Source organism: Podarcis bocagei, assembly GCF_964188305.1.
Source record: "Podarcis bocagei genome assembly, chromosome: 7".
Classification (NCBI taxonomy): Eukaryota; Metazoa; Chordata; class Lepidosauria; order Squamata; family Lacertidae; genus Podarcis; species Podarcis bocagei.
In genome coordinates this window covers 12,141,514-12,154,910 of record NC_138132.1, presented here as the reverse complement: position 1 = coordinate 12,154,910, position 13,397 = coordinate 12,141,514, and the positions used below count along the sequence as shown (strand labels likewise).

The 13,397-nt window shown below is 41.3% G+C and overlaps 1 protein-coding gene across 1 annotated transcript in view; it reads left to right on the top strand.

The window, feature by feature from the left end:
* Positions 1 to 3,189: 3,189 nt before the first annotated feature.
* Positions 3,190 to 13,397, top strand: part of POU2F2 (POU class 2 homeobox 2) — a 104,855-nt gene continuing 94,647 nt past the window's right edge. The window contains exon 1 of the mRNA XM_081200308.1: positions 3,190 to 3,529. The gene's annotated coding sequence lies outside the window, so the exon portion shown is untranslated. The remainder of the gene's footprint in view (positions 3,530 to 13,397) is intronic.

The following is a 13,397-nucleotide window of genomic DNA, read 5'->3' as shown; positions in this document are numbered from 1 at the left end:
GGAATGCTGAATTCATGTTGCATGTAAATAAGGACTGCATGTGATAAATAACATTTAGATTTCAGTGTACTGTACGTCAAGAACACATATAAAGCAGTACAGATTCTGTAAAATCGTTATGACATGCAAAGTTCTAGGTGTGGTATCTAAACCTAATGCCCAATGTATATTGAGTTACTTTTGGATTACTTGTGGGAATTTTTTTATGTTAGCATGATAGTCATCTTAGCAACTTGAGCAGGCAGTAATTCATCCTGTTCAAGTTGCTAAGATTGGTTTTCAAACCAATGAATACCCATACAACAGACAGAGAATTACGGATGTATAGTGGATGCTGTGCATATTATTAACATTACCTATTTGGCTAATGAGAATTAATTCCGAGTCTTCCAGAGCATACTACAGGAAAAAGCCCCGGCAATTTTTATTTTTGCAATGAAGCTGACCAACTGAGAAACGAAGCCCTTGGACAAACAAAATATCGCAATCCAATGACACACATCCCATGCTGTAGGTTTAATTCTTAAATTACATTGGCTTCAACTGCTTCTGTTCACACACATTAGAAAGGGGGAGGGAATTATTTCTCTAACTTAATTACAGCAAATTCTCTTAGTTTTGTATATTTTTACACTGTCTGAGAGCAAAATAAAAATATTTCATTTAACAAGGAATTTCTGGGTGCATTTTCTTGGAAAGTTAATTAAAAGTTAGATGCCTTACATTATATTTCAGTTACTTAACATACATGTAACTAAATGGATTTGAAAGTTAAATATTAGAAACCCAGTGTTGTAAAATTTGGGCTTCATGTATGCAGACCAGAATTTAGATTTCAAAGGTCAATTGAAGATTTTTCTTTTTCCATTTTATACAATACTTTGAATTATTTAATATGATCATCTTAATTTTCGGTGTTGGGAATTATTCTTAAAATTCTGGATTTGGTGAAAGAAACTGAATAATATTTTGCATATTTTCATATTAATTCTTCATATCAAGTGATTGAAAATATATTTCCAGTAGTTTAAACTTTGTTAGGTTTTAACATTTTGTATCTAATCTATGCTAATTCCTTTACATATAACATCAATTGAAAATTAATCAATGAGTATTAAATATAAAGTTCTCAATTTTATACCTATGTTCATTTATCAACAGCAATCCGCTTTTAATTACTGCAGTTTGATATGCTTTTTCTTTTTTCACTGTATGCAAAAACTTTACTTGGATTTACATATAACTATAATATCTGGAGTGACATATGTAATCTTATAAATTTCATTTTCTTTACAGATCAATTCTTAGAAGTTAACACCATTGGGTTTTTCAATTTTTTGCTTTGCATATAATATTGTTTACCTTGAATAGATTTTACATGAAATGTTTTTGCATATTGAACATAAAATCCTTTATTTAAAATAAAATATTCCTAAATGTACCCACTAATTTTGTTTTCCAATGAGTAATATTCACCTTGTGCTGATTGTATGAATGTCATTTGATATTGTTCTGCTTGCAAATGAAATAATTAAATATTTTGTTGTGTGCCTATATATATATATATATAAATATATATATATAATCATAATAATCTATATATTGTACTATAATAAAATGCACAGATTATTCAGTTTTGCCACATGATTATTTACATTTAAATTCTAAGTAGCATGCAGGAACTTGTATAATCTAAGTAAATGTAATTTCAGCTGTGGGTCAACAATTACATAAAGCATTTAATATTAGCTGCATTTTTCATTGATTTCAAGGTAATACTATGGATCATAAATATGCATTTTAAAAGACTGTTTTGCATATTTAAATAAAATCTTATTTAGAGTGTATGACTATCTTGCTATTCAAAAGCATTCATAAAAACATAACTTTCTCTTTTTAAAATTGTCGCACTACTACTTCTTAATATGCACTTCATGGAAACCTCTTAATTATTTTAGCATATATGACTTTTAACTTCAAAAATGTCAGATTTAAATTCATTAACAGGTTAGTTATGTAAGGCTTTGTACATGTTACTTCCACTATAGACTATTATTCCATAAAATGCTTTTAACTCCAACATCTACTTCAAACAGTTTTTAAAACCAAATTTTACATTTAATCCTTAACATCTGTTCTATATATTGTTTTTATTGTTTTTACTCTACCTTCTTTTATAATAACTTCTTATATGCATCTTTTGCGCTTGCTAGTCAGGATACAATAATTTGAAATCCTGAGTATAACATTCTACAAGAACACCTAATCCCCTTCAGCAATGTTCCTGTCCAGATTATATTACCTTTGATTCCCCAGAATACTAATTACATATTTCAAATCTCCAAAGTGGGCAGCATGTTTTCCCTGCGTGACAAAATGTTAAATTCTGAATTAGGATTATCTATACAAGTCCTTCAGTTTCTATAAAAGGTTACGTTCTTTATCACCAGGTCTTTTTCATGGCCCCTTTGTGAAAGACTACACAGAATTATTTCCTCTCCATTTCTGTCTAGAAGGCAGATCTATGCAGACGGGAGCAACGTAGAAAGAAAACTTTTGCATAGTTGCATAGAGCATTAAAACTCTTCCTAATTTTGTATTTAGTGATAGTGTGAAGGTGAAAAATAAGGAGAGGGCGGAAGGAAGGTGTTTACAGACCACACACACACACACACACTGCATACAATACACCCCAGGATCCTAAGCATGCCCAAATAGAACCTCGCCATTAGCCTCTCCTACTCTCCGAAGTCCTGCCGTTTTCCCACTCCTATTTTCCTTCCCATTTTAAGCGGGGGGGGGGGGGCTCATCCTGCTCTAGGACTCAAGAGAGCTTTCCCCTCTCACCCAACTCCTAAGGCTTTTTTACCCTAACCCTGTCCTGAATCTTATAATTCCGCCCCCCCACCCGTCTTAAAGTTCAGAAGCACCTTTCTCATGCCCCCGACTTTGATGCCCTCCTTCCCTACACCTCATTTCCAGATCGTAAATAACCCTCACCTTTCTGTATTGCCCCTTCCTTCATTTCTCCCCCGCCCCCCACCCTCCCCCCGTCCCTGCCCCAGCTGAAAACACTCTGGGCATTTTTCTTTCTCCCTCTGCCAAAGACCCGCTCCCCCCCCAGTCCCTCAGTTTAACAAATTTGGAAACAGCCCCCCCCCCACTCTAAAATTCGGAAGCTCCTCTTATTTCTTCCCTCCCATCTGCTCCCCCCTCCAATCAGGGCTCCCTTTCACGCGCGCCCCATCTCCATCCCCATCTGCTGTTGCTGCCCTGAGCATCTTTCATCCTGGTGCTGATGCTGCTGCATCTTTCTCGTTGCCCGGGCAACCGTAGCCGGGGAATGGGGAGGGGAGGGGGGAAATGATGGAGAGAATCCGGCGCGCGCCCTGGCTCGCGCTCTGACTGCTGCCGCCGCCGCCGCCGCCGCTTCTGCTATTGCTGCTGCTTCCCCCTCAGCCCCTGTGTATCTGGGCTGCACCCATGCGCGCATGGAGGAGTCAGCTTGCGCCCACCGATGGAAGCAGAGGTAGGTGCAGTCTCTATGCAATCCCCCCCACCCCGCCTCCTCCTCCCTGTCTCCTTCCCTCTCTCTCCCATTTAAAAATCTTTAAAACTTTGCATATTAATATCTGCGCTTTGCATAAATCTCACCCGCTCTTTATTGATTGCAAAATGCTTAATGCAGCAGCTGGTCTATTGCACACACACACACACGCACACACACACACACAAGGCAGTCTATTCCTTTCTCTCTCTTCGTCTCTCAACACAGCAGCTGCAATTGTTCCTTCCAAGAGCTTTCTTTTTTTCCTCTCCCTGGCATATTATTTTTGCTGGTGTCTGTGGCTCAGCCTTTAAGGAAACGGACAAAAAAAATTGCAAAGAGGGAAAAATAATAACGGAGAGATGCATATATAAAAATGCATTTTATTTTTATTTTTTTACAAAAACAAATAAAATGCAAAAATGATACAGGCGTGTTTTTAAAGGGCATTTTTATTCATTGCAAAGGGGAGGCGTTTTTTGCAATGGCAAAAAATGATATTTGCTGGCCGTTCTTTCCTTTTGCAAATGGCTTTGTGCACTGAGCGAATGTTTAAAAAATATATATCTATATAGGTTTTTTTTGCACGGATGAAAATAAAATCAGAAGACAGAGAAAACGCTGTAGAGGATTTTCTGTAAATGTCTCTCTGCTTTTCGGTGGCGGTGGCTCGGCTTTTGATGCTCTGGCGATGGAAGAAAGAAGGGAGGGGAAAAAAGAAGGAATAGACAGAAGGAACCTGAGGAGATGGGGGGTTGTGGCTCCGGCGTTTACGGTTTTGCAAAGCGGGCATATATTGTTAGGAAATGTGTTGCAATATTTGGATTCCTAACCCCCCCGCCGCCCGCCCCCGAAAAGGGGGGGGGGTTGTGCTGTGCATTAGCAGCGATTGCTTTCATACACTAAGGGGGGTGTCCTGTGTTTATTGGGATATAAGTGAGTATATTAGACCCCTCTCTATTATAAACTCAAGTTGCATAATGCGGGGTGTGTGTGTGCGAACCGAAGATGGAATGGTTTGGATTGTCCAAAGAACCGGTGGGGGGGGGGGAGAAAGTGAAGGTTGTTGGAGGGGGGGGAAGAAGGTGCAATGGCCGAAGCGAGGAGGGGGAGGCAGATACATACAACGAGAACTGGACTCTTCTTTTGTCCATGGACGGGGTGGGGGTGGAGAAGAGGGAGGAAAGGAAGAATGTTATTAATAATTATTAGCAGCCCATGGCAGCTATTGTGTGGAGGGAGAGATATTGCCAGGATCTGGAGGAGGTGGGAGCGTGGGGGGGGGCGCAGGGGAGACCTGGGGTAGTGGCTGGATGGGTGAAGAGGTCAGATTCTGACGGGGCTGTGTTTTTTTCGGGGTGGGGGAGTGTATGAGAAGGGGACCTATATGAGGGGAAGGTGAGAGGAGGTGGATATGGGGGGGTAGGGTGTGTGGCTGAGGCAGGGAGGAGAGTTGGGTAAGAAAGAAAGGAGACCGCTGGATAGAAGAGAGGGGAGCTCCTGGTAAAGGAAGGGGGTTCAGTGGTCTGGATTCAGTGGGGCAGAGAGAGACAGAAAGATAGAGCCAAAAGAACGATGGACAAAAATTTCGAAATTGCGTGTGTGGGATGTGAGGAAGGGAGATAGGAGGGAACACATCTCCTAAGAATAGGGTTAAGATTAATGGATCTAGGGGTGTGGCTGTTACCTTCAGCCGTCCTGAACCCCCAAATCCAGAGCCACCTACTCCCCAAATTCAGGTTTGGTGCGATAGCTGTCTCCCAGGCCAAGTTGGAACACCGTCCCAGTTTTCCAAAACAGATGCTATTTCTGTTTCTTGAGTTTTTAGAGAGTGAGCGAATTGAGGGATGCCTTCTGGTCTGCTGTCCCAGAGCCTGGCATATCCTTGGCGAGTCTCTCTCTCTCTCTCTCTCTCTCTCTCTCTCTCTTCATTGGCATTCCCTAACTTGTCCATAGTTACTTGGAGTTCAGAAATGACTAACTGGGCTTTTCTTGTGGGGTGAGATGGGCTGGGCACTTACAGGACATTGCCATGGGGAAATTGGGAGCAGTGGTTATATGCTGTAAAGACCCCCTTAGTCCTGACAGGTGGGCACTGGTGTAAGTGAAGCTTGCAACATACTAGGCTGCTTGCCACTGACCTCCCCCCTGTGCTTTGTCAGTGGGTTCATTTAAGACACCAAATTTTCACCTCTTGGCTGCTTAAAGCACCAACAGCACTGTTGCATTTTTCTTTAAGCAGTTGCAAGTCTACCCGTAAGCAGCGCTGGTAGATAATTCACAGGTCTTACTTTTGTGACAGGGAGAAGTGGAAATTACTCTGGAGTAGGTTCTGCAAAAACCTAATAAATGCAGAAGCCGCAAAGAGTTTTGTAACAGTCCTTTCCCCTGCCAGTTGCATTGTTGGGTGACACAACAGCTTTTAATTCTTCTTAAATATCCCCATTCAGGCCTCTGCAATTTGAGATGTGTGTGTGTGTGTGTCTTATGTCCCTGCAAGTGTACAAATTGCCCCCGTGGGTGTGCATAATCCATCTATTTGTCATCTATGGGAGTTTACATTTTCCTATATAGATTGCATCCCTTTCTGTTCCTTGTGTGTCTGAATTGGCATGTCAGTTGTGGGGCTGGTAAGTTTCCTTGAACGCATAAAAAAGACCACACAGTTTTGGTTCAGATTATTTATGGGGAAACACCTGTATTTTCCTAGATTAATCCTCACAAAATAGACTGGAACTGCCACCACACGTATAAAGATTAAGTCAAACTCTGGAAAGAACTCTAACCTTCTATCATTCTTTCATTACCCTAATCTTGTGCACTCAAGTTCAAACGCTTGTGCTCCATATTAATTAATCGGGGGGGGGGACTAACACCTCCTTGTTCGCTAATGTGGATTAGAATCTTTTACTTCATCCATAAACATGGATTGAAAGGGTGAACACCCCCCTCCCAGCCTTTTATCACTGGGTTGTGAGTACAGTGTGATTAAAGCTCACTATGGGGTAATTAATCTGCATTAAGTGATAATGGGTGTGTGCCCTGTGTGTGTACGAAAGGGTTGTTGAAGTGTGTCAAGCGGTAGCGGCGATACATTGTCGTGCCCTCTTGTTTTGTGCGTGGCCTTGTGGTGTGTGCGTCTGTTGATATAATGGAGCGAGTCCTTCTTGGAACAAGTCCTTTAGTCACCAGACACTTCCGAAATCTCTTTGCTATTACTGCCTTTTCCTTGGATTCTGCAAAGGGTTATTCCCTTTCGGGTTTGGGGTGCAAATCACGGGAAGAGCTCCTTTTGCCTAAACTGCAGAGAATGTCTCATTCTCCCCTTCAGGTCTGGTCCTGTCAAAAGGTTGGGCTCGCCCCCTGACATTTTGCTGCGGGAGGGAGAAGAGCAAATGTCCCTCACCCTCCCTTCTCAAGCCAAGGTGCATAGTTAATTGGCTCCTAACTGGAATATTTCACAAGAGCCCCCACTTCCTATAAAACAATAAAAAATCAAATGATTCACAATTTGCTGCCTTTTCCTGGCATCCGAAACCTGCCTCAGGTGGCTGCTTCACTCTACCTCATGATAGGGCCGGTCATGGTCTCCCCCCACATATGTTTACTAGGCCTTGTTTTCATAGACCTATCACTGAAACACTGTATTTCAAAATTACATCCCAATAATCTGGGTTGATTTTTTTTTAAATCTGGAAGAGTTGCAGCTCCTTGCAGGTGGTAACCCCGACTGGGTTTGAGGAGGGAGCTATGAGCTAGAATTTGCGTTTCTGCGTCGGATTTCTCTCATGAGGAGCCATAGTGACTGAGGGGATTGGAGTGCCCCTGATTTTGTGAGAGCTGGGCCTAGTGGCGAAGGCAGAATGGTTAAAGCTTGAAGCCATGTACACAAGATCACTCCTTTACTCTGCATGATTGTTGATCCGCAATGATTGCGGAATCTCCCCTGGAGTTTTTGCAATCACTAATCTGGATTAGAACCCACGAGTATAAATTGAAAGAGGACACCATCCCCGTGTGTGCAATACAATGTGCTGACGAGTATCGGCAGGCAGTAACGCTGAATATATATATTTGGAGACGTCCCCTATAGAAGTGTGGTGTTGAATCAGTGTCCTTTTATTTTATTTTATGGCACCCACATCTGCTGTGTGTTGTCTGTGTGTCTGACTCCCGTGATGTAATTGTATTGCTTTATGTATTTAGTACAGCCTTGTCTTTCTCCTGCCTACCCCCAGTGTCCGCTAGATGCTACGCATAGGGTCAGAGGAGAAGCGCCGCACTGTTCTGTTGTTGTGTGTTGCTCTGTGGGTCGGTGCGGTTGCTTGTGTGTGTGTCTGCCTTTTTCTGTTGGGTGTGCATCTGCTGTTGTCAAGTGAGACCTCATTTCTCTGCAGTGACCTTTTTTTTATTGCTGCCTGGCATGTGTATGTGCATTTGTATGTGCGGGTGCCTCAGTAACCCTTTCAGCGCTGCAGTGCCTCTGCCCCTTGTCTTCCTCTACAGCTCACCCTACTGGTTAGGTCCAGTGCGGAAGCCCTTCCAGGGACTGGCCTGCGATTTCCTCAAGCGACCTGTTTACCGGTCCCTTGGCAACAGGGTGTCCTTTGCTGCCCCATTTCCCTACATTTCCAGTCCCAATACACGCTGCTCTCTGAGCTTCTCGGTGCCTGCCCTTGTCTGTCTGGAACTGTGTGGCAGCCTGACAAGATGTTGACACCCTTATAATGTCCTCGTTCTCCCCTGTCCTGAGCACCAGGACTTTTAAGTATATATGTATATATTTTGCCACATCCCTCCATCCATCCTTATATATGATCCGTATATTCTTTGAAACCTCTGCACGATTTTGCCAGTTCCGTGTTTTGTGCGCCATACCTTTTATTCTTGCTCTTTTGCTGTTTTTTCCTCACCTTCCCTTTTAATTTCCTCTACTTTCCCCTCTAATTGTCATTGCATTATTCACCCCCCATATCCACTCCCCTTTCTATCACCCATTTCTCTCCTTTTATGTTTCCTTTGGCTATACCTCCTTCCCAACCTCTCTGACAAAACCCCTCCAAATTCCGTTCCTATTATACCATCAGACTTGGTCCCCTTTGTCCAAACTATATTTCGCCCTTAGGCCGCGCTGGAAGTCGTATTTCTGCTGGGAACGGAAGGTGCCTCTTTTCGACCTGGCTTTCCTAAAATCCAGAATGTGAGATGCAGTGGCACAGAGAGAGCCTTTAAAAATAAATAAGTAGTTTTCTTTTATTTAATCCGAACCCAGACTCTTAATTTAGGTTTAGTGGGGTGCTTTACTCCCAATTGTGAGAGATGACGCGTTAGTGGAAAAAGCGATCCCTAGTTCTCCACTGCTACATAAGAGCAGCCATTTCCTGGTCAAGAAACTGACCGCCAGCTCCATCTCACCCGACAAAGAGTCCAGGTCATTTATTCCATGAATGTCACCTGGGGAGGAGGGGAAGGGAGAGAGAGAAAAAGCAGTCATACCCTTCAGCCATCAAACACTCCATCCCCCCACCCTCGCACCACTTTGGTGTCAGTTTCAGTGGGAATTAGATGCTTCCCACCCACCCCCCAAACACACCTTTACCATATTTTTCTCTAGGGTGGTGGTGGCCAGAAGGCCAGGGATGTGGTTGGTGTGAGGGCGTATCGGGGAGGCAGAAAGGGAAAATGTATCTGAAATCAGGGGTCTGTTTGCTTTATCACAAGCAAAGCAGCCTCACATTCTAGCCCTGGAAGAATAGAGGGATCCGGGAAAGGAAGAAATCATAGAAAGAGGTGCATAAAAGGATTCGTTCTGTCGTTCACCTTGGCTCTCCTGAACAGCTGGAATTTTTAAAAGAAAGAGTAAAAATTACAGACAGATAGAAGAGGAGAGCGATAGAAAGGCAGCCGCACATCTTAAAACGAAGAGCAGGCCCCAATAACAATTAGTAAAAACCCATCGTCGTTCTTGTTCCTGGTGTACAATTTATCTGTTGTGCAGTCTGTGTAATTGTGTGACCAAGAGATTCATTTACAAATCGATGCATGTTAACTGGGAGGCAGTCAATTTAATTACCACTCTTTCTAAAACTTGATTTCCCCATTAGATAATTTATTTTTAAATCTGCATCTTCCAGATGTAAATATAACGATCTTTTTGCAAATCAATAAGGGTAGTTATAAATGACAGTTGTTGAAAAGTTTTTAAAATGTAGCTAGAAAAAGATGGATTTGCTTGTAAATATATAGATCCAGTTAATCCGTAAACAGCAGATTGATTTGTAAATGGATGTATCAAGATACATCCAGCCTGTACAGTATCTTTAAAACAGAACCTTTTGGAATTGTAGGTATAGCAGTTATTCATATATATATATATATATATATATATATATATATATATATATATATATAACAATTGAAGATTTGTATGTAAAGTCCCTCAGTTTGCCTTTCCCTATCAGTACAGTACAGTATTATGCAAATATATACACCTGTCCTAAATAGCAGATGCCTTGCTCGAGATCAACACATCTGTAAAAAACAAGATCAGTGCTCCAATAATGAAAACAAAACGAGTTAACTCTACATATAATTCCACATTTGAAAGTGTCTTTTGTTTTGAGCGTCTGTAATGGATCTATCAATAACAGGATCAGTCAGTAAATACATTCATCCGTATCAATAATATCCGGTATCTATCTCCAGAATACAGTTCAATAAATATAAAGGGATCGATTTACAAACCTATAAATAATATACATCACTACATTGCGTCCTTCATTTTCCATTACACCAAGAGCACTTCAAAGCACTTATGCAGTGTAAAAGGACTATTGTGAAACAGCCGATCGGGCCCGCTGCCTGCAGTTTTTAAAAAGAGCCTTAACAGGAATGAAGTGGTAGGCCATAAATAATAACTCTGTTTCTAAATATGTTTGCATAGATTTGCATCGACATTTTCAGATGCAAACAAATTGCATAATTAAGAAACATTTGCCGTCCCCTGCCAAATTGTGGTGCAATATTAATAACTGTGTCTCTCTTTCCTTTTACTTTCTCTTATTTTGGCTTTCTTGTCTGTGTCTGTCTATCTTCTTATCTATTGTCATCTGTCACAGCCAAATTAAGTCCAACCCATAATCAGTTATCCCAGTTCCAAATCATACTTTAAGGTATCATAGATACAGAATAATGGGGCCGGGGGGGGGGGAGATCTATTCTATTGGATCGGCTAAATTATATATATATATATAATCAACTTGTATGTGTTTTTAAATATATAGCTACAATAGATCCAATTTTTTTTAAAAAGGCATAAATATATAGAAAAGCCGTATGTCATACAGTTTTTTAAAGAGAACCCTTTAGGTGCCTTGACGTGTAATGATTATTCCTTTCTACAGAGTTCACTGCAATTAAAGATTTATATGTGCCTCTTTTATTTTCTATCTTTTATTGGCATGATTCTGATTTATTTGGGAATCTGGGCACCTGCTAAATACCAGATGTGTAAGGAAATTGAGGGCAAACATCATATAGATATTCAGAAAATTACATTGTAGAATTATACACTGAAAAATGGCTTCATCAGTTAACAAAATTATTATTTTAATCTTCCCTAAAAACTCCACAGTTCTTCTAATCTGAACATTCTGCGTCAGGATTAATATGTAAATTATTGCACAGATATGAATTGTTAGTGCGAGAGGGAATGTTCTTCTGAAGATTTTGGAGGTGGGTCCAGTGTTATTGGTACGTGGCTGAGAAAAGGGGGTACAGGATTGGTGCGAATGGAAAACAGGATGGGAGGTGGAGAGGACGAGAGGAATGAGTGCAGAAACTCAGCAGCCTGGTTTAGAGGAAGGGCGACCGTGGTGAAATTTAGATGCGTGGAGGTCTTGTTAGACTTTTGACATGTTTTAAGTAAATTCAGAGGGTCCATACCTTTTGGACATTGCATTTGTCTTTGTTTGGATGTGTGAAGAGGCAGATATCACCCCCCGCTGTCCCAATAATCCCACCCGGTCTACCCCTCAGCCTGCTACTTTAGAGAGAATGGAGTCATTCGGCTCCTCATGCTAGGCTGGCAACCAGTATGTTAAATTTCCCCACAGCTGTGAAGACAGCCACTGCCACCTCACCGCGCAGGAAGGAAAGAGCCTCCATGTTCTGAACAATGATGAACATTAATGGAACCCAGCGCAGGAAGCAGACGGGATTGTTGTACGCTATGTTGAGAAAAATAATTGTGCCGCCACGGCGTGAGTTCTATTCGACAGTGGCCCTACGCTGAAAACTACGGTGAATTCGGGTCTGTAAAACACTTTCCCTCTCGCCCTTTTTGTCGACAATTTAGGCTTTGGGAAGCATATTGGACCAGAAGTGAGACAGTTTTTTACAATCCCGAAGCCTAACAGCTATACAATTGACACCTTGCTTTCAACGAAGGCAAATTCTTACCCCTTCCTAGACTGCAGTTTGCACGTAACGTATGGGGGTTGTGCGAAGCCTCCTCTGTGGGCCCGGCCACATCCGGGCAGAACGTTGTGCAAAACACTTTCGGAAGGTTTGCGATGACATGCCCCATTCATATTCCAACCACAGCCCTGGCTAAACATAAAAATGGGTCATGCATTTTGATCCAGTGACTTGGCTGTGTTCCTGACGACCTTGTTGACAAGTTGGAATAAAAGTACCTTAGAAGACCCATTTTAAACTTAGCCACATAAAGCAAGCTCGCTAAATCGGGGGCATCGCCAGTTTAGTTGCATTGTAGTTAATAGGACCAGCTCGCTTTAAATCTAAGTACTTCAAATTAATTGGTTTTGTGGATCAGTCTAAGAAACATGTTTTGCTTCATTCGGTGGCCTTTGAGTGTATATCTAGCTAGATCAGTAGTCTTTGTAAAGAGTTGGGATTAAATGTTACCTTCCAGATTTGATCATGTAGATCATTGGGTGAGTAGCAGTGAATTATAGCCCAGTGTAAAATCTAATCTACATGCTGCCCCCTCCCCAACTCCCTGTTTTAAATATGGAGTAAAGACCCTCGCTCCAGATTGATGCCAGTACATCTGTAGGTTTTGAAACCGAAACAATTTCCTTCTGCCTCTGAAATAGGTAAATGCTGATAGGTATTTTATTCTGCATAGTGTAGGAAAAAAATGCCCCGGATGCCGTCTTGGGATATTGCAACATGTTTTTATTTGTTATGAAGTGAAATAATCCCACCTTTTACCCTTGTTGAATTTTGTGTGTTGCAAAATATTTTATGTTTGTTTCCACCACCCCCACAAAATAATTGCAAATCATAAATTTCATGTTTGTGTACCTTTTTTTTTTAAAAAAAGTAACTGGCTGTTTTGTTTCGGGATTTGCCTCTCCCCCACTTTCTGCCTCTAAATTTCTTTTTTCTTCTTATCTTTTCAAAAGAACAAACAGCAAAAAATAAGCTAGAACTGATTGCAATCTTGCACCTGATATTTCTAACATTTAAAGCAGAAATAATTCCTTTTGAACGGAGGCTTGTATTCTGAATGATTTGTGAGAAGATGCAGTTTTGTGTTGCTTTTTGGTTTTCTCTGATTCTTACGGGGGTGTGTCTGTGTGGTTGAAAACAGTATCCTTGCATGCTTGTACAAACCATTGTATTCTGTGGTAATTAACCCAGCCATCACAGTTCTGCTGTGTGCTTGAAGTCACTGTGGTGGATTGGAATTCTACTTTGCCCATAACTATACAGTGTGAGAGGATAAAAAAAAAATCTTATTTCCCCACTTTTTAATCACCCTTGATTGTTTGTTTTTTTAATTTTTACTGGGATTTGAGTGGGTTTGAGGGTGCACTAATTT